The 22,693-nt window shown below is 38.7% G+C and overlaps 1 long non-coding RNA gene and 1 other non-coding gene across 4 annotated transcripts in view; one reads left to right on the plus strand and one right to left on the minus strand.

The window, feature by feature from the left end:
* The window catches only part of LOC144288863 (uncharacterized), a 29,521-nt gene extending 15,146 nt beyond the window's left edge, over window positions 1-14,375 (plus strand). For 2 of the 3 annotated variants that reach the window (XR_013356881.1, XR_013356883.1), the window contains one exon: window positions 13,267-14,375. This is a non-coding gene — a long non-coding RNA (uncharacterized LOC144288863). Of the gene's footprint in view, window positions 1-200; window positions 334-13,266 lie in introns of all 3 variants that reach the window. The other variant, XR_013356882.1, reaches the window with a different exon arrangement.
* Window positions 6,588-6,660, minus strand: TRNAE-CUC (transfer RNA glutamic acid (anticodon CUC)). The gene has a single exon. It is a non-coding gene; the product is annotated as a tRNA-Glu (tRNA).
* Window positions 14,376-22,693: the final 8,318 nt, after the last annotated feature.

Below are 22,693 nucleotides of genomic sequence, written 5' to 3' on the forward strand. Positions count from 1 at the left end.
GTATCCACTAGCGTCTGTGCTTTATTTCTATTTTGTGCGTTCATTACCAAGATGTGTCCTAAGGTATCAGAAAAGTCTAAGAGAGATTATTTTTTAGATCTGGGAACTCTAAAAAGTTTTCCATATAGGTAATGGTAATTACTTCCTCACTTAATGGCATTTTGGTTATGAAAGCTTTCATAGGAACATTCTACTTTCAGATAGAGAAAACTTTCAGCAGTTGCCAAGATATACTCCAAAGGAGAGAGAGTCCCTCCTGGAATGGAATTCTCAGCAAGTTGAATATTGTGAGAATAACAGTGAAGAGAAGAAGATTCCAGGCTCCAATTGTGGGTGAGTGGAATAAGAAGAGCACAGCTACATACTCAGGCACTATGGAGAGATCAGAAGGTACTGCTGTGGCTCAAATGCTCAAAGAACTCAGAAATATCTAATAACATTCTTGCCTTTTGGAAAATGGTCCTGTGAAGAGAATTCAAATTGAGTAGGACAGGAACGCTTAGGACAGAGGGGAGAAAAGGATCTAACACTTTGGGGAAAGGTAGGATTCCAAAGATGGCAGATCTCAGAAAGTGGGTATGACTACACAGAGAGGTCATTTATATATTTATTTGTATCTCTATCTACCTATATTATTTGTAATAAAAAATAGAGGAGAAAGCTCTCAAGCAGAAGAGGTAGGAAAGCTACCCTAGTGCATCTCAATCCCCTACAAAGAAATCACTTTTTAAAGACATGGAACACTTGGATTTGTTTATACATGAACAACAGAAAAAGAATATTGTCAAGCACTAAATATACTACTATTTTAAAAATGGACTACATGATGAAACTGGATAATTAATGTATTCTAAAAAACATATAACAAAAAGCAGATGAAAACTAAATAATAGAATTATCTAGAAGAACTTAAGAAAACAATAAAAAAAACTGTGAAAGAACAGCGTACACTATAATTAGGAAATTAAGAAATGAGGCGGCTTAATTGAGAAATCAAGATTCAGAACTGGGCTCAAGTCGTGAGGGCTGGTCTATTTCCAGCTTACTCTTACTTTTTGGTCCCAGTTGAAATTTATAGATTCCCATCTTTCGTACAAGGCTTTAAACTCTAATTTTCTCTCAACCCCTGGAACCTATGAAAAGTTTTTCTCAAATTCTCATCTTTTCATGCACTCTTCTCAGATTTCCTTATTTTCTGGATCAAGTCCCCATATATCCTCACTGCCTGAGTGAGGATTCTTCAAATAATTTCACATTGTTCTGAGACAACCTAGTCTACCATTGTCAGAAATAGAAATTGGGAAATACAGTTTACAAATGAAGAGAAGGAAGAAAGAAAAAAGAGAAAGAAAGAAAGAAAGAAAGAAAGAAAGAAAGAAAGAAAGAAAGAAAGAAAGAAAGAGCAAGAAAGAAAGAAAAAGGAAAGAAAGAGAAAGAATTCAAGAGAAAAATGAGAGCTACAGAAGATAGGAAAAGAAGATCCAACATAAGCATAATTTATATTGGAAGAAGAAGATGAAAGCAGTAGAATAAGACAATACAAAAATCCATAATGCAAGATCTTCTTTTAAAAAATTGGAACATCTAAATTGAAATATCACCCCAATAACCTTAGAAAATGAACTCATAATTGTAAACACTAAGATATAATCTAGTAAAACTGGATAAGAAAGAAAAAACTCTTTGGACATCTAGGCATAAAGACAAAGTTACTTATAAAGGGAAAGTAAAATCACATTTTCATCAGATTTATTCAGCATAAGATGATACAGCAACATAGTTAAGAGACTCAAGGAAAGAAAACATGAAATAGTGATTTTATACATGTACAAAGTTGATTTTAAGTATAAACTACAGAAAAAGGTGTGAACCTGTAAAAACTTCAGAAACCTAGAAAACAAGATTCAGGCTATCAAGAAATCATAAAGGATGGTTCAGCTAAGTTCCAGGAGCATAACAGCTTGCCAATAAATGTTAGTTTAACAGATGAATGGTTGGATGGATACATGGTTTAAATAATAAATTTGTGAATTTCAGGCTATACCTGGTAGGGAAAAGGAAAGAGCTATCCAAATTGCTAGTTACCAGAGAGCTAGAAATGTGAAGTCAAAGAGTGTTAGTTCTGGGAAAATTTTAGATCAAGATGAATAAACTCTCAGAGTAATTTGCCCAATATGCACAAATGGCACATGGATGAGCTAGAAAATGGATCCAGAATTTTCTGAAGCTTACTAAATTTCTCTTCAAAAACCCATTTGCTGACAGAGTATAAACCTTCAGCATCATTAATTTTCTCCTCAAACTAATCCTGTTCTCTGTATCTCATAGTAAAATGTTTCTTGAAGACTAGGCCATAACTTTTCCTGTCATTAACTTAAAATTTACAGCAATAATATCTTTATTATAGAAAAATTAGAAAAACGATTCTAATCACCCAAATAAAACTCTTATCAGTTGCAAACATTTTTGTCTTCACTTTTTTAGACTTTTTCATTCTTTGAACAAACACACAGTGGTGTTTAAAACAAACTAGAATCATATAGTCATATTTTTATAGTCTTTTTCATGACATATCTGATATATCAGTGATATGATCATCTTTCATTATCAAATATAGAACTAATCATAGGAAAGATACTTTACTTTTAAATGAATCTTATATTGATAGAAATGTAAATTCTAATGTTTACCTTATGTTTTCTTTTCCTGAGTATTACATGATTTCAGTTCATTCAATGTCATTTGTTAGTAGTGTAACCTTTGTCCCTCTATGTTCTCCCTTTATATTTGGTTGACATAAATCTTAAATTTGCCAGGCTAATTAGTTATAGCTCCTTAGGTCCTTCTGAAACCTGAAGTCAATGTTATTGACTGGAATGTTATTGGATATAATTTTTCCTCCAGTGGGGAAAAAGAGAGGGATCAAGAAGGGGAGAGAACTATTATATGCTGAGGGGAAAGTAGTGTGAGTGATAAACTGGAAGTAAATATGTTTGGCCATTTTGATCAGGCCTCTTATGGAATTGCCATAATTAGATATGGCTCTGGGGAAGAAAGAAGCCTCCTGTATATGGCCTAGGGCTGAAGAAGTCTGGAAAAGCTGCAGAGGATAACCCCAGCTGGTGTCTTCAGAGGCTGGGTTATAAGAGCACCACTCAGCCCCTCTTCTTTTGTTGGTTCCATCCCATGTCATATAAAACATATTAAAAGGCAGCCATTTCTCATCAAAGATATTCCCATATAACTGAGTGAAGGTTTAGCAGCAATTGACTGCTTGACTTGATATTATCTTTAGATATTTAATTCAAAATTTGTGAATTCTGGTTTTTCCTTTTTTTTTTTCTTCGTTTGTGTTGTGAGCCCAATACTTTCTTTTCTTTTTCAGGCAAGAAACTGTTTTTCAGGCCCTTGAAATGCTTATAGGCCTGGACACTATGCTATACTGCCCAGTGCAATGGGTAGGAAAGTTCTTCAACCTCGCTTGGGCCTCCCCTCTACTCCATGAGATGCTGTTGCTGCTGCTGTGGGTGGTATTCTTCTTACCTCTACTGTTGTCTCATCTGAGAGGTATGAAGGCCCCAGTTCTCCCCTACCCCTGACTTCTTGTGGTTATTTGGGTTTTGTCACTGTCTAGTTTTACAGGTGATGGTGGCTTTCCCTTCTGCACCATCCCACACGTCTGGGTCTTAAAGATCCTTTTTCTTTTCATGGGTTGTTTTGAAGGTACGAGTGTCCTACAAGAGCCCAGTACTTCTTGGAACACTGGTTAGTATCTTTCTGATAGATTGTTTTTGACTGTCTTCTTAGCTCTTTATTCTGGCTCAGTATCTGCTATATTATTATCGTTATCTTTTTGTTGTTGTTGTTGGCACCTTTGGGCCCTGAGGCCCAAAGTTTAGTCCTGTTCCACTCTATTCACAGGCTCCCAGAACCCTTGTTTACATCTCACTTACCTAGGTTTACATTTCGGACCTATTTAATTGGTATCCGAAAAGAGGCCAAGTCAATGGAACAGGATAAATAAGGGTTTCTGAAGTAGAGGGACCTGGGTTCAAATCCCACTTCCACTACTTGCTAGTTTTATTGATTGATTGATTGATTGCTAGTTTTATTACTTAGATCCATTACAAGACCTCTTTGTGAGACAATTTTAGCATGTATAAAATGGACAAGTTAATGCCCAATCTCCTCAGTTTTGAGGAGGATGAAATAGGATAATGGATATGCCTAGTATAAAGTAGATATCTTCAAATATTAGTTTCCACCTATATTTTGTATATTTAAATTTGCATGAGTTTAGATTTACACCTTTGCTTCTTTCTTTCTCTTTCACTATTGCTGTTCAGAGGTTGCAACAGAGATAGGGATAACAATGATTTCAAATTTGTCTTACTGCCATGTTTGAATAGCAGAGATGATCCTTTTCTAGCTAATAACATATTGCTATTACGTAGGTGAGCCTGATATCTTATTTTGTATTCCTCCTTAGGCAATTGCTTTTCTTGGAATCATTTGTTTCTGTGTACTTGACCTTGACTCACTTTCTGATTCATTTATTACTTAACGTAACCACTAGCTTGTTCGATTATCTTTAATTAAGTTGTATTGGTTCCTGAACATGGAAATGCCCTTGTTTCATGGTTAGCCAAGTTCCACCTTTGCTGAGTGTAACAATTCAGTCAACTCATTTTGCCCTTTATAATGTTAAAAAAACGAAATTCAACTAAGTAAATTTGAAGATGAAATTGGCTTTTTTAAACAATTCATGAATCAGGCAGCATCCTATCTAGCAAGTAGAGGAGCTCTCAGAAGAATTGTACGAAATGGAAGGTATTCTTTGGAAGGAGGTGGAGCAAGAAAGTTATAAGCAAAATAGAGAAAGGATTGTGTCAGGTAAGATCACCTTCCCATAAGGAAAAGGACAGGAGATCTTATTATGTAGATTACCTAATGTTCCTTTGGGGGGACAGAGAAAACCCAGACAGATTACCTCATTGGTGCTTATCAGAAAATTCCTGACCGACCTCGTTAAGACTCATCTTTCTGGGAGAGGCTGAAATTGCAATTAGATTAGGTATTAAGCCCTCATTACTGACTTGGGGCCTTAACCTAAGTGACACCATTTTGGGTCTGTTGTTTTCTTTTTAATAATAACAAATGTGGTATGCTTCTGTCTCCATATTTCTCTCAGAAGAAATGTTAATTAAAAATATGTTTTAGGGATGCCTGGGTGGCTCAGCAGTTGAGGATCTGCCTTTGGCTCAGGGTGTGATCCCGGAGTTCTGGGATCAAGTCCCATATCCGGCCCCCTGCATGGAGCCTGCTTCTCCTTCTGCCTATGTTCTGCCTCTCTCTCTCTGTGTCTCTCATAAATAAATAAATAAATAAATAAATAAATAAATAAATAAATAAATAAATAAATAAAATCTTTAAAAAATATATGTTTTAAGTGCAATGAACATTTTAATAATAGTATCTATTTTAAAAAATAAAAATGATTGATTCTTCAACTGGTAAAAAAAGCCCATTTATGTTGTGGCCTTTAACACAAAAACGCAAGAAACCACATTAGATTTGTTACTATAAGCCTCTATATAGGCATGCACACTCCTATGACTTAGCTCTATAATTTATAATTGATTAAACATTAGGCCATTGATCAAAAGCAAATCTCTCATTATTGTTTATATGAAAAAACCTGCTTCAATTATGTCACTATTACTTCCAGCACTGTTTCAGTTTCCCTCAGTGTACAAATAATAAATTTAGCAAGGTGATGGCCTACTACAGAAGGAACAGGTGGCTGAAGGAGAGGATAAGTAGCTCAGACACACTCATACACTCACATTCAGTTTGGGAGAGAGTGAAAGAAACTCTTTGTTCTTCAAAGCTTCTAGATTTTGGCCCCTTTTACTTCTCAGGGGGTATAAACCAGCTTTTCTAAGTTCTGGGCCCTTTCTCAAAGATAGCATAATTATGTTTTTGGGAAAATAGGAAATCTTTTGTGTCTAAGGGTCTAAAGGAGAGGGAGTGGGTACCCTGAGGATTAGTTGAGGCCCAGGAAGTGTCAGGATTTGTGCACAATGAAAGGAATTTCTGTGAGTGAGTATTGCTTCATGAGATGGCCAGATGAAAAAGCCTGCCCAGCCCTGTGTTCTTGGGGTCACATATGGAGGTAGAAGGATGTCTTTATCAGGCAGGAACTGCATGAAAAAGACCCTAGAAGGCTTATGTTTCCTTTGTAGGTTCTTCAGTCCCCTTGGTCCCTGTGACCTGTCACGGGGCTCCTCCCATGTGACTCTAGTATGCTCATCAGCAAATACCCTAGAGATTTGTGCTCACCACAGACCATCAATAGCTCTGGTAGTCATTCAACAAAGACTTCTATATGCCAGGATCTTCAAAGATAATTTAAAAATTACCATGTACCAGAATCTTGGTATGGAGTTAGACCTTTGAAAGGGGGAGGACAAAGCCTAAAAAAGTTCATAACCTCTCCCCTCCTGTTTTTACCCTGTTATGTTTCTTCATGGAATTCAATCACTTTAAAAACATTTTTAAAAATGTATTGTTTTTAGTAATCTCTGCACCTAACATGGGGCTCGAACTCATGACCCTGAGCTTGAGAATCTCATGCTCTTCCGACTGAGCCAGCCAGGTGCCCCATTCACATTTTATATGTCTAATTGTTTATTGTCTGTATTTCTCTGTTAGAATACAAGACCCATGAGAACAGAAACTTTGTCCTGTTTATTGCTGTCTCCCCAGTTTCTAGAACAGTGCCTGGCACATGCAATGTATTTGACAAATATTTGCTGAATAAATGATTGAATGAGTATCCCATTGTTTTAGTCCATGAAAGTCAAGCAGCCTGGTATATTATTTTATCTTCTCTTTCTAAAATAGTCTTAAGCTTTTAAACCTAAAGTAAATATTGTCTTTTCTGCCTCTTTTCCAAAAAAAAAAAAAAAAATGCTTATAGTGCTGGATCATTTATAATCTTGGAGCTGCAAAATGAAGAGGTAAAGTAAAAAAGGAACACTGTACACCTGGTAGAGTCTCTAGTCTTCCAGAGTCTTGCAGAGCCAATTCTTTTATGGAAATCTTATGAAACATCTAATGCAGTTTTATAATCATCTATTTCAACTTACATTTATAATTTGAAGCAAAAAAGATACCTAGTTTCTGCTTGAAAAACAAACCCTTTTTGGTTGTTGTTATGTCTGATAGAAGCAAAGGAGTAGCCTCACAACCTTCCACCCACCTCTCCCCTACCACCACTGTTGTCAATCAGATTCTTTTTCCCACTGACCTCCCTCGCCTAAGGACAAAAGGATTCTCTGAACTGTCATCTTTGTGAAATTTAAGATGCATCATTTTCTATTTCTACAGCAGTTGTCTGCTTATTTTCTAATAAAGGCTTCATTGATGTGCCAAAAAAAGTTATTTAGACAACCCCAGTGACTATGTCTATGACTTTTCTTTCATCAGATATCAATCACAGACTTATTCAGCTTAGCTAGCATGATCTCCTTTTAATAAAACCCGTGTCAATAGGTTGCAAACATTTCATCACTTGGTGTTTACATATTGATTTTCTTTATAGTGTTCTTGAAACTTATTTTGAAAACTGGCATTAGCTTTTTAACATGCTAGAGTTTTGTTTCTTTCTTTGTAGAGATCAATCATTTTCTATGTTTTGCTCTTTTGGGTAGTCCTCTTGATTTGAGATTTATAATGCTTTACTGTTTTACCTAGCCTTTTCTTTCTGCTTATAGTGGCCCTTTAAAAACTTTATTAATATAATCTACCTTTACCAAAAGGTCAACATAGCATTCTGGATTTAAAAACTGACTTTTTTTTTTTTTTTTTAAGATTTTATTTATTTATTCATGAGAGAGACACACACACACACACAGAGGCAAAGACGCAGGATTCCATGCAGGGAACCTGATGTGGGACTCGATCCAGGGTCTCCAGGATCATGCCCTGGGCTGAAGACGGAGCTAAGCCATTGAGCCACACAGGCTGCCCCAAAACTGACATTTTTAATGTTGAAACTTCACTTGACTTTCTTTTCCTTTTGTCTTTTTTTTTTTTTGATAGGGGAAGGTGGCAGAGGGATAGGAGAAGGTGGCATAGGGAGAGGGAGAGAGAAGAGAATCTTAGGCATGGAGCCTGCCTAAGAGCATGGAGCCCCTCAAGGGGTTCAGTCTAACAACCCGGATATCATGACCTGAGCTGAAATCAAGGGTCGGATGCTCAACCAATCATTATAGAAGCATTATAGCATGCTGGTGAAGAGTACAGAGTCTTGAGTCAGACAGATATTGATTTCAAGTACAGCTCCACTAAGTACTACTCTATTACTTTGGATGGGATACTCTCCAGTTTTCTCACCTGAAAAATAAGTCTAAGAATAATATCTATCTCAGAGGACTGTGGTGAAGCTCCAAAGAAAGAGGGCAGGTGCAGTCTTTACATCACTGTTCAGACATAATGAAGGCTGAGTGAATATTCCCACAGATAGGGACAGGGAATGACATGGTAAGGCAATGCTTAAAAGAAAAAAATTAGAGTCAGATGCATCGTGCACATTCTCTCCCAAAAAGGTTTTTTAAAAAAAAATTGTTCTTCATACAAATGAATCTAAGAAGTTTGAAAAGGAAAAACGATTACAAGTCTTCAGTAGAAAGTCAAGAGAAGTACCTGGGTAGAAAATGATGTGGCATGACTTGTATACCCTGACCTTAGGAGGCCTTGCAGATTCCTTTATTGCCCTCTTGGGATGTGGCCTCCATGTAAGGAAGCTGAGGCTGGATTACTGAATGATGAGACAGGGAGTGGAGAGAGAAGTCCAATGGGTCTGCCACCATTTCAGTCACCTCAGCTGGGTATGAGTCATGTGAATGAAGCCTGGCATCCTGGATCCTGTGGCTTTTGTTTTGTTTTTTTGTTTTTGTTTTTTTTTTTCCTGTGGCTTTTGTTGAGCTTCCCCGGCCAATACCATGTGAAACAGAGTTAAGTTGCCAATCTGCCCAAGTTGCAGAATCATATGCAAATACATCAAATAAATGGTTGGAATTGTTTGGGGATGGTTGTTTCAAAGCAATAAATCTCTGGAACATAAGAGGGCTTGGAGCTTCTGTTTTCATGGACGTCAGCCACCCTATGTAAAGCTTGGGTTAGATAATGGAATAACGTGAGACCATGTGGAGAAAGTTAAGTCCCAGTCCTCCAGTCATTTCTGCCAAGGCCCCAGGCTTGTGGGTAAAGCCACCTCCTTAGACCTCCTAGCATAGCCTAGCTACCAGCCAAGGGCAGCCTTGTGAGGGATGCAATAAGAGCCCAATAAGATCAACAGAATCATGGTGGTTGTTTCAAGCCACTATATTTGGGGATAATTTATTACTGTGTAGCAATAGGTAACTGAAACACCCACAGTGCACCACCGCTTCCCAGAAGTGAGAATATTGAGGTCCTGGGCTAATAGTGTATTAGGGAATAATTGTTTTTACCCATAATCAAATACTTTCTCTGTGCCTGGTACTTTACATACATTGTTTTTTTTTCTTTTTTTTTTTTTTTACATACATTGTTTTGTTTGACCCCCATGGTAACCCTGAATGGCAGGTAATTTGGCAGGTGAGAAAGCTAAGTTTGAGTAGATGTTAAATAACTTACTCTAGGCCTTATGGGGAGCACTGTCCCTGCAGGATGGTAAGGTAGAAGGTAATGCCTCATTTTAGGCTTTCTCTGATTTTCCTTTCTTTGAAAACAGTCACTCCTGCATCTCACCAGCTTCCAGTTTTTTTTTTTTTTAATTTATTCATGAGAGACAGAGAGAGAGAGGTAGAGACACAGGCAGAGGGAGAAGCAGACTCCACGCAGGGAGCCCAATATGGGACTCGATCCTGGGACTCTAGGATCATGCCCTGGGCCGAAGGCTGGTGCCAAACCACTGAGCCACCCAGGCAGCCCAACCAGCTTCCAGTCTTAGATCCCTCCAGTGGATCCAGTCAGTTCTTGCTACTGAAGTCAGTGTTATAAGATGACTATAGGATCTTTGGTTCATCCTTATTATCACCTAGCTGTCTACAGGATAAAAGTCCATGGCATACAAGCCTCTCTTCCTGCTTCTCCAGCTGCATCTCTTAGCACCTCCTTCATTTTTGCCATATGGAGTTGTTTGCACAGCACAGATTTGGAACCCCATCTTGTGTCATCCCTCTGAGCTTATCCACAAATTGCTGTGCTGGGAATGCCCTCCTTGCCTCCTCCACCTCCCAGCATATCCATTCACCCTCCAGGACTTAACTCAAGGCTTACCTTGACCATGAAACCTCATTACCTGGTCTCCTCCAGGCAGAGGTAGTTGTCCACTCCTCACTTGTGGCCCTGCTGAAACTGTACACTTTCCTAGCAGAGTGTAAGTAATACTTGGTTGTTTTTAAGTCATTAAACTTAAACATTTAAGTCATGTTTATCAATCTGACTGTGAGTTTCTTAATTTTTTATTCATCACTGCATGAATAAAACGCTAACACTTAGCCTGGACTGATCCTTAATGAGGGAAGTGCTCCAGTCAAGAAGTGACTCCCAGAAAGGATCAGGTCAAATCATCAAGAGCCTTGAATGCCATGCTAGTATAATCCAAGTGTCTGCCACCTGGATGTCCTCAAATCCTCCCCTTGTTGGGCCACCCTTTCATCTTATACTCAAGTTGACAGAGCAACTGCCTTGCGTTCCACATTGTGCGAGAGCCCACCACCACCTTCCTCTTCCTTGCAACTTTCCCCCAAACATCTCTGGAGCTTTTAGGAATGAGAAGCTGAATCAGGAGCTCTTCACTTCCTTAGTTACCTCTCACTCCCATTTCCTGCTTGTGCTGACAGTATCATTCTTCCTGTGGCTACTTCTATGCTGCTTTACTCTTCATTTTGCTTCAATTCTTTTGTTCGCCCAAAGCAGCTTGAACGCAAGGCTGTGGTGGTTGGAAGACTTTTTCCCCCTGGTTGTGTTTACAGTCTTGAATAGATAATATATTCACATGGTTTCAAAATCAAATTATATAGAAGGGTGCATAGTGAAAATCCCACTCCTACCCCTGCAATTGTCTGTCCTATTTCCCCCCTTTTCCCACTCCAAGTAGCTATTTTATTAGCTTTTTTGGTATCCCTCTAGGATTTACTTATGCAAACATAATACAGTGCATATATAGAAAGGTTTTTTTGTTTTGGGTTTTTGTTTTTTGTTTTTTGTTTTTGTTCTTGTGTCTCCTTGTTGAACACTGCTGGCAAAAGTTATGAAAATAGGCTGCCTGGACCCACTTTCAAATCTGGGCTGTCCTCTGCTCTCTGTGGGGCCTTACCCTTGCCCAGAAAAATCCTTTCTTTTCCAGTTTCCTATAGGGATGATTTCCACAGTGACATTATTTTTTGAAAACAAAACTTGGAATACAGGGTCTGAGAGATGAATTATTGTAAAATATGGGTCCAGATAGTGGGTTTGCCCTAGAAAATGTGGGACCAACATCTCTATAGCTATTGTCGCTGTCGTGCAGGGTGACCTCTTTAATCCTGAAGGTCAGGCTCCTTCTCTGGGATAGCAGCCTTTTAATATTATTAGTCTGAGAGACAGGACTACAGCTCAGGAAATAATTGAAAATAATTTAAATTCGAATATTGGGTATCATTGTCCTGACAAAGGGGATGTGCTTTGCTGCAGGCCTCCTGTCAGCTGCCATCTGACTGGGCCTCCCTCCCTCTGCTTAGACCTCCTCCTCCATCTTTTCACATCTCTTCCAAATCCTGGGACTCTCACTGCTGTCTCCCTTTCACAGACTGCCCTGAACATCCCTGCTTGCTTTTGTTTTATATGTGGAGCAATTTAGTTTGTGGGGAAGGGGTCACACATGAGGCACTCCTTAGGGAACTATCAGAAGTAATGGGGGGCTCTTGAGCAGCACTAAATTTGAGCAAATTACCAGAGTGTAGTAATTTGCATATAGATAGCAAGGCATCAGAGTGTCCCTCATTAAGATTAATGAGATCAGATTCTCATTGGATTTATTGTCTAACAAACATCTTAGTTTTGGGGTTAGCATGTTTTATACACTTATTCCCTGTATAGTTTTATGGCAGAGATAATTGGTGTTCCCTAAATATTCCAAGTGTTTTCCTACTTTGCCCAGCCTCACTTGCAGTTAGGTTGGGCCATGTGACTAGTTCTGACCAATGATCTGTGGGCAGAAGTGGTGTGTGTCTCTTCTGGACCAAGACAGTTAAGACCAGTTTGTCTTTTCTATCCCTCCCTTCCCGTCATGTAGGCCAAGCATTACAGATGGCAGAGCTACAAGCTTCAGGAGGGCCACCTGATCCATACTGGAATGCCGTGGTAGTGAAAAAAAGAAGTTTGTTGTAACAAGCCATTGAAATCTTGAGATATTTTTATTAATATTTAATTGTCTAGCTATGCTATTTAGGCCAACGTTTTTGGAAATAAAATCTAAAACCTAAAATCTTATATTCCACGTATGAGTGAAACCATATGATGATTGTCCTTCTCCAATTGACTTATTTCACTCAGCATAATACTCGCCAGTACTATCCACATCGGTTTCACTCATACGTGGAATATAAGAAATAGTGAAAGGGATTATAAGGGAAAGGAGGGGAACTGAAGAATGGGAAAATTTAGAGAGGGAGACAAACCATGAGAAACTCCTAACTCTGGGAAACAAACAAAGGGTTGCAGAAGGGGAGGTGTGTGGAGGGATGACGTAACTGGGAGACAGGCAATGAGGAGGGCACTAGATGAGATGAGCACTGGGTGTTATACTATATGTCGGCAAATTGAATTTAAATTTTAAAATGCAAAATTAAATAAAATTAAATAAAAGTTAAAAATAGAACTATCCTGTTATCTAGCTATCACACTACTGGGTATTTACCCAAAGAACACAAAAACACCAATTCAAAGGGATACATGCACCCCTACATTTATAGCAGCATTATTTATAATAGCCAAGACATGGAAGCAGCCCAAGTGTCCATTAACTGATGAATGGATAAAGAAGATGTGATAGGGATGCTGGGTGACTCAGTGGTTGAGCATCTGCCTTCAGCTCAGGGCATGATCCCAGGGTCCTAGGATGGAGTCCTCACATTGGGGTCACCATGGGGAGCTTTCTTCTCCCTCTGCATATGTCTCTGCCTCTCTGTATTTCTCATGAATAAAGTAAATAAAATCTTTTTTTTTTTAAAGGACTTCTTAAACTCAACACCTAAGAAACAAAAAATCCAATCATGAAATGAGCAGAAGATATGAACAGAAATTTCTCCAAAGAAGACATACACGTCAAGCACATGAGAAAATGCTCCTCATCACTTGCCATCAGGGAAATACATATCAAAACCACGATGAGAAACCACCTCACACCAGTGAGAATGGCGAAAATTAACAGGACAGGAAACAACAAATGTTGAAGAGGATGTGGCCAAAGGGGAACCCTCTTGCACTGTTGGTGGGAATGCAAACTGATACAGCCACTCTGGAAAACTGTGTGGAGGTTCCTCAAGAAGTTAAAAATAGGGATGCCAGGGTGGCTCAGCAGTTGATCATCTGCCTTTGGCCCAGGCCATGATCCTGGAGTCTTGGGATTGAGTCCCCATCAGGCTCTCTGCATGGAGCCTGCTTCTGTCTCTGCCTATGTCTCTGCCTCTGTCTGTGTCTCTCCTGAATAAATAAATAAAATCTTAAAAAAAAAAAAAAAAAAAGTTAAAAATAGAGATACCCTACAACCCAGCAATTGCACTAGTGGGTATTTACCCCAAAGATACTGATGTAGTGAAATGCCAGGACACCTGTGCCCCAATGTTCATAGCAGCAGTGTCCACAATAGCCAAACTATGGTAGGAGCCATGATGTCCTTTGACAGATGAATGGATAAAGAAGATGTGATATATATCACATGGAATATTACTCAGCCATCAGTAGAAACAAATACCCACCATTTGCTTTGACATGGATGAAACTAGAAGGTATTATGCTGAGTGAAATAAGTCAATTGGAGAAGACAATCATCATATTGTTTCACTCATACATGGAATATAAGAAATAGTGAAAGGGATTCTAAGGGCAAGGAGGGGAACTGAATGGAAAAAATTAGGGAGACAAACCATGAGAGACTCCTAGCTCTGGGAAACAAACAAAGGGTTGCAGAAGGGGGGTGGGTGGGTGGAGGGATGGGGTAACTGGGGGGCGGGCAATGAAGAGGGCACTAGATGGGATGGGCACCGGGTGTTATACTATATGTTGGCAAATTGAATTTAAATTTAAAAATTAAAAAAAAAAGAAAACCTAAAATCTCTAAACCAGTTGTGTGTGTGTGTGTTGTTTAGGACATGCAAATGTGTCTTCTAATTCTGCACAAACTACAATTTAAAAATCTTTATAGTTGTTTATATGTTTCAAGGTATAAGCAAATTTTATTAAGATATTCTAGTATCTTAGTACTCCTCAAAGACATCAGGAACATGAAATATTAAATATAAGCTTATACTGTGTTGCCCTTTCATTTATTCCTGGTTCTGTACATTCAGATACAGATATAACTTCCTGCTGGCCCTCTTTCAAATTTCTTCAAGCTTTCCCAGAAATAATTATGCAAAATCCTGGCTTGAGCTTTGTTTTCTTCAAGTTTTTCAAGGTGAATATTGTAATCCTTCTCTGTTCCTAGGGAAGTAAAATTTGCTCTGAAGCTTTCTACTTAATAACCTATTCAAAGACTACTAATGATCAACTCAATTTTCTGTCATCCAACATGAACAAATACCACCTATTCTGGCTCCTCCAATACCTTTTTACCTTTTCTTCTCTTAGCAGCTTGGTTCTTTCACATGATGCTTATTTCAGCTAGAATTTCAATACTTCCATGACTGTTTACATAGTTATTTTATTAGTTTTCTCTGACTGCCATAACAAAGTACCACAAACTAAATTTTGAAAAACAGAAATTTATTGTTTTATAGCCTGGAGGCTCACAGTCCATGCTAAGGTATTAGCAGGGCCATGGTTCCTCTAAAGGCATCAGAGAAGGATTGTTATAGGATTCTCTCCTAGCTCCTGGCAGTCCCTTGGCTTGTGGCAGCTTAACTCATCTTTATATTGCTCTCTCCCTGTGTGCATGTCTGTGTTCAGATTTTCCCTTTATACAGATACCAGTCAAATTAGAGTAGAGGCTTACCCTACTGCAGTATGATTTCATTTTAATGAATTACGTTGGCAACAACTCTATATCCAAATAAGGTCACCTCCCAAGGCACCAGAGCTTAAGACTTCAAAATATGAGTTTTGGGGGACATAATCTGACCCATAACAATCATTAGTGTTCATAATTGTCAAACATATAATATTTAACAGAAAGGCCTTAAAGTCATATTCATTTGTGTTGAAATCTCATTTTCTGCCCTTTGAACCTCAGTTTGTCTCTAAATTGGAGCATTAATCATTACCTTTTAGGGTTGTGATAATTAAACAAGATTCCATCTCAATTTTGGCCCTAACAGCCAAAATTTCATGGCTTCAAGACCAAAAACAGCAAACAATTACAAAGTATCTGCACATTCTAAAGTGAGCTGCTGAACCACCTCTGTAAGACATGTTCACAGAGTGTGAAGGTACTTGAGCTGGCAGATGCAATCACTCATCTTCTATGATAAAGGAGCCAAGGCTGATAAAACCAAAAAGAGATGTATTTTTAGAGTTGTTTTCCTGCTCTTTGTGTGGGAAGGGAGATGTGTGCTTCCTTCTCACCCCAAGTCAGGTGATAGGGACCCTTCAGAGCTTGGGGGAAGTAGGAACTGCTGTTTGACTCGTGCCTTAGGAAATTAAATGTGGAAGACTATGGGTGGTGTTGCCCACCTGGTGGCTACAGGGGCCCAGATGCTCCCTCACTGATAGCAGAGCAATGAAGTGGGGCATTTTCTCATGTGCCAGTGGGCTGGCAGGTTGGAGATAACTGAGAGTCATTTTGGAAAGACTGTGCAAGAAGGCTTTTTGCCAAGCTGAACCTCAGCAAAAAGAAGTTGGAGCATACCGTCATATACAGACACTGAGGAGGATTCATTACTGTGCAGTCTGGAAAGATGTGGGTTGGAGGCTGGAAGGCTGCAGTGGGATTTCTTTGAGGAAGCTATGTCAGCACGCCAGCAGAGAAAGTATCAGCACTGGAAATCTGCCATACCCAGTGGGCTCACATGCCACATTATATTCAGACCAGTTTAGAGGCTTTTTTAGAAACTAGTCTTACTTCTTCCCAACCACATTACAACCCCAGAAAATCCTGAAGCAGCCTAATAGAGGAGGGACACAGGGAGGAGAAGGAAAACAAACGTTTTATGGAGAAGTGGAGGGGAACCCAATCGTGTTCTCTTCCTCAAAATGACAGACTTTCCAACCCAAAGGAAGCTGAAGCTGAGGGCACAAATAAGCTTTAAATTAGATGAGAGCATCGGGTTATGTATGCTAATGGCCCTGGACTGGACATTTTAAGGACTGCAGTGAGTTGATTTGGAGGACTGTAATGAACTGGAGGGTTTTTATGATCTGAGAGTGACTGAAAAAGTAAGGAGGAGTGGACGAATCTACCCACAGAGTTTGAGTAGGATGGAGAAAAGAATAAAGCTGTCCTCTGCATGGACCTTAGTGAGTTCATCTGGGAGGAAGTCAGTACTCAAAAAAGTTGCTATTACTCTGTTGCTGCCTCTAATTATTTTAGTTGTCCCTGTGACTGAAGAAACCCACACCATCTTTTCTAGGAATGTCAGTATAGAGTTCTGCGAAGACAGAAACCATTCCAGCAATTATAAGTAGAAGGAGATTTAATACAGGTAGTTACATGCTTGCAAAATCATTAGAGAGCTGGAGTAGCAGTTTCTAAACTGAAACACCAGAAATAACTCCCAGGAGATAACTATTAATCTGATTTCTCAGGGGAGCTCTTGCCCCTGCCACAGTTGTAAGTGTTTGAAGTCAAGAGTCTTTAGGGAAGCTTTTGAATTTTGCAGATCCCGTATAGTTGCAATCTGAGGATCATGAAAACACTGTCATCCTTGCAGCCACTAATTTCTAATCCTCATGAAGCTAGACACTGGATGTTTGGGATGCGGTTGCCAAAAACTCAATGTCTGCATGACCTTACTTGCCAGTAGCAACAAATAACAGAGCAGGCTAATGGCCCTGGTTTCACTCCTTCCTCTTAAGCCTCTTGAGTGTATTTAACTCACAATTTGAACACTAGCTATAAAAGAGTCAGAGAAATGTGATTTTGAGCTTTTCAGCCTTGGCGATATAAGAAGGAACCACAGAGTAGTTCAGAATGGTTGCTAAGAGCAATTTGATCCATACATATGAAAAGGTACATCATGCCATTGGCCCAAGCTTCTGTCTAAAGGACCAAATACTGGATTCATTTGGATTAAAAAAAAAATCAACTTCATTGAGGTATAATTTGAATACAATAAAATGCACCTATTTTAAGCATGCAGTTCAGTGAGTTTGGACAAATATGGTATAAATGTAATCAGTACCATAACCAGGATATAAAATTTTTCCATCATTCAAAAAAACTTTTTTTTATATTTCTTTGCAGTAAATCTCCTCATTCCCCTTGCTCCAAGTAACCACTGATCTGCTTTCTGTGTCTATAGACTACTTTTCCCTGTTCTAGAATTTCATGTAAATAAAAGCATACAGTAGGATACAGCTGTTTTTAATATCTGGAAATAGTTTTATTTTTCTTGCCAAGAATCCAGCATGGCATAGTAGAATACGTTACAGTCTTTGAAGTCAGAAAACTCAGCGTTGGATCCCAACTCTCCCACCTCACAGCTCTTGACCTATTACGAGTTGAACTTGCTGGGCCCAAATTTCCTAATTGTAAAATAGCAATTTAAAACAAAAATAAAAACAAAAAACATCTGCAAGGGTTAGAGCTAATAAATGAAAAGCACACAAATGGGACTCCGTGAAAAGTAACTATCACGATTCTTCTTGGTAATGGCCTGTTATTTTCTGCTTATTCCAGTTTTCTAGTCAATTCTATCTAACCTACAATGCTTTGGAGGAGAGTTTTATTGCTGAGTTCTATTGCCATAATAGCAATTAGAACTATTCTCTAAAAGGGTGAGATTGCTTCATATCTAGGTTCTGCCACTCGCTGTGTGACCTCGTGAAAATCCTGAATCTTTCTGTACCTCAGTTTTCTCCTCTGTAAAACAGGAATAATAACAGTACCTAGGATTGTTATGGATGTTAAATAAGATGATATATATTACCTCAGTAAATACCCAACAATGGCTGGCCAATATTATCATTGTTATTTTATAATGAAAATTTTCTATCTCTATACCTTTACCAAGATATAGAGGAGTGCCCCTCTCTCTGTTTCCTGGCCAATTAAATTTTCTTATTCTAACCTCCCGGAACCTCTCCCTTCCACAAAATAAACTTGTACTCTCTCTTTTTTTTAAATTTTTATTTATTTATGATAGTCACAGAGAGAGAGAGGCAGAGACATAGACAGAGGGAGAAGCAGGCTCCATGCACCGGGAGCCCGACATGGGATTCGATCCCGGGTCTCCAGGATCGCGCCCTGGGCCAAAGTCAGGCACCAAACCGCTGCACCACCCAGGGATCCCAAACTTGTACTCTCTTATTTGGCACTTATCTTCCCACATTTCATATTATTATTGAATCCTAGAATGTTTGAAATTGAAAAAATGGTTCATGTGAATGCTCCCATTTTACAGTTGATGTGATAGAGATCTAGTAAGGATAAATTATTTATCAAGATCATATCTTTAGAACATAGATTGGGTTAGGAGTTGGTCTCCTAAATTTCAGTCCTATGTCTACAGTATGAATTAAAGTGCTTAGCATATAATATTCAGTTTGCTGACTTATTGTGTGAATTCTTAAAATATACTGTGCTCAGTTGATTTCTAGAGCCAAATCCAAGGACTTTGCTTGTCATAATGCCTAAGCTCTTATCATTCTCTGAGATTAAAGAAATGATATTCATCCCTGTCAAAGTAAAATCTATAAAGTTTATCCAGAAGACCATCTGAAAATAAGTCATGCTTATTATACAATGTGAGATAGATATGTTTCATTAGCAGGATACTGCATAGATTTTATAGATTATTATAGATTATCTAGATTCTTGCTGATATTTGGGGCCAGTTCTTTTATGATTAGCCATAAATTTATAAAGTCTTGCTATATAATTGCAAAGAATATACTTTTTATCACCAGTTTAGCCTTAGGGTAAATATTTTGAAAAGAACTTTACTGCTACCATTAGCCTGATGAGCTATAAACTCCTGTTCTATATGTACACAAGGCAAACACAAGAGGATAAAGAATAAAATGCAGGCAGTCACTCTTCTATATATATATGTGTGAGATTGTGGTTACACAGCTTCTCTAGGTCTGAAGAACCAAGTATTATCTCCAATGGTGTGTTTATGTTCACATGTCACTTTGGATTTAGGTGGGAAGGAAGTTCAATCTGCATATTCTGGGTAGGTGGGATGAGAGGAAGAACATGAGAAAGTTAGGAGGGATACCTCCTTTTAAGAAAAGAAAGTTGAAGAACTCTCCAATATTACTTTCACAACTTTTTAAAATGCTGGGTGTCAGGGGTCCCCAAGGTCACCTGCCAGATCAAGTGACTGGGTCTCTGATCCAAGAAAGGGTCTCACAGAACCCAGCATCTATTTGCACTCATAGTTAAGATTTATTACCATGAAAAAAGTAAAAAATAAAAAACAGAAAAGGTGCATAGGATGAAGTTGGGGGCAACCTCAGGTTCAAAGTTGGAAGAGCCCTCTTACAGTGGGGCAGCTTATTCCTTCAGCAGTGAGTTGTGACAACACATGGGAAAGTGTCGTCTCCTGGGGCAGCTCATAAGTGACTTGGTGCTCAAGGTTTTTATCAAGGGCTGTCAAGGAAGCACTCTTCACTCACCACATATCCCAGTCCCAGACTCCTATAAGGAAAGCAGATGCTCAGCATAAGCCATATTGTTTGTAGAAGCAGTCTAGCCATAGCCATCCTGATCATTTAAGGAAAGTTTGATATCGGTGTAGGGAACTGTTTACCAGTCAAGGTCCTAGATGCCTGCCAAGGGCCAATTTTGCAAGTAACCCTTCCTAAGACTAGCAGTCTCAGGACTGTTCAACTGACTTTTTTCTGCATGTACTAGTTTCTTTATTCTAGCACATATAGAGACATAAGGAAGACAGCTATCTATCATTAACCTATTTGATATAAGGAACCTGTAGCAAGGACAGTTTACATGGCTTACCTTAAGTCCTATCTAGTTAGTTGGCTGAGATGGCTTGACCTAGGACCATAGATCTAAGGGCTCCGTCTTGGCTATTATTTGGGTTCTTGGTTTTTCTCCACATTGCATTTTCTGGGGCTGCTAAGATGCTGCCAGGACAGCTGATTCACTTATGTTAGATTCCTGGGCTGGGATGGCTGGAACAGCCAGAGCTCATGCTCTGTCTATGCAGGTTTGCCAGATAGCTATCTTGGGCTTTCTTACAGCATGTTGATATCACATATTTAGACTTCTTGTGTGATGGCTTGTTTCCCTCAGAGCGAGAGTACTCTAAAGCAGACCTGGGTGAAAGTCCTGGAATATTACTTCTGTTATATTGTTAGTTAAGCAAATTGCAAAGGCCAACCTAGATTCAAAGGGAAGAAATTTGACTCTGTATCAGGATTTATGATTAGCCATAAATTTATAAAGTCTTGCTATATAATTGCAAAGAATATACTTTTTATCACCAGTTTAGCCTTAGGGTAAAGAATTTGCAACTATCTTTAATATAGTACAGTAAATAATTTATTAGAATATTTTGACATATATCCATTTCTACTGTGGTAATCTACTTTGCTGTTTTATTTCTCCCACAGGACTATAAGTTTCTTAAGGGAAGGAACACACTCTGTCTCAGCTTCCAGTGCACTACAGTGTTAGGCAGTACTTTGCTTGTAGCACATAGCAAGTAATTACCTGTTGAGTAAATGGATGCTATTACAAATTTACTGCATTCAAACACTACACTAAGCTCTTTTGTTGATTATCTTGTTTAATCCTTACAACAACCATGGGAGGGAGGCCTTATTATTATTTCTATTTTTTAGATGAGGAAACTAAGGCACAGGGTAATTAAGTTACCTGCCTAAGGACACATAGCTATGCCAGGATTTGAACTCATACTGACTCTAGAACATATGCTAGGTCATTTCACTCTACTGCTTTCATCATGGACTGCACTTTACATAACTAGGAAATCACCCCAAATCCAAATCATGGTATTCTGCTGGGCAAAAAGAGAGGTTTGAGGAATGTGAAGCCCTTTATTTAGTTCCATTCTCTGTTACTGAAAAAACTGGAAGGGAAGCATGAAGAGAAGGATAAAGAATGGTAATAAGCCTGAAAGGCATTCTGTTAAGGCCATGTTATGTAATCATGAATTTTATATAGTCTTGAGGCATTTTTAATCTTGAAAAACCACTTTAAAAAATCTGTGAAATGAATGAAAAGGATGAAATAAAGAAAATAAATGAAAAATGGCAAGAAGTGCCATAGCATGTTATACAGGCTTGGATTATTTTTGATCCTGAACAATTGATCATTTTTATTTTTAAAATCATATATGCTAAGATGTAAAGTCTAAGGATAAAGTATCTGACTTCTGATATATGTCATCGGAAAATGGTTAGGTTAGAAACTTTTCTTCCTTAAAATAGTAAGGGTGAGTGATCAACCCTTGGTGGGGGCAGCAATGTCATCAATGAGCCTTCCTTGGGAGAGAAGATATTTCTGATTAGAAAGGATTGAAGAGGAGTCCAAAGTATCTGAAAGTAGAGGGAGGAGGGTGGTGGTAGAGAGAATCCTAAATACAGAGGAGAATAAGAATGAGGAGGGGAAGTGAAATCATAAAAGCTGTCGATGGAATGATTTTTCCTGGGATGGTGAACGGGGCATACAGGACTATCAGGATAGGTTCTGCTGTGAGTAACAGAAAATGTAAGATGATAACTTACATTTATACAACTTGGACACTTATTTCTCTCTGACATAAAAAACACCTCTGGAGGAGAGAGGTCCAGAGCTCTGTGTTTGCTTCATGGATTTCAGAAAATCCGGTTCTTTCTATCTCTCTTTCTCTTTACTGTGAGCTGACACAAACCAACAGGGTCCCACACAGTTCTTAGGGTCTTTTTGGGTAGGTAACAGTAGATTCAAAGTGCTTCCCCAACCTGGCTATCAGATGATAAGCAAGTGTCAGGACAAATTCTGCCACAAAATCAAATATTTATTAACAAAACATTTATTTATATGGAACCATAAGAATAGCTCATAGTATCTAGTCTTTCAATTCAATGAAGTCTCAATTCCAATCTCCTCCAATCTCTAGTCTTACCTGGAGTGGAAAATTCAATCAAGGCAGGCATTCCAGAAGCAGAAATCCATTATCTCTGTGGTCGACATCAGGTAGCCTAAAACCAAAGTTGACCCATGATCATTAGAGATCAAACCTCAGCACCGTTCCTAAAGGTACGGGCAGCAGGCCTCGTTGGATTCTTTTACTCTATCCATGCAAGGGTAGAA

The sequence above is a fragment of the Canis aureus genome, chromosome 18 (assembly GCF_053574225.1).
Source record: "Canis aureus isolate CA01 chromosome 18, VMU_Caureus_v.1.0, whole genome shotgun sequence".
Lineage (NCBI taxonomy): Eukaryota > Metazoa > Chordata > Mammalia > Carnivora > Canidae > Canis > Canis aureus.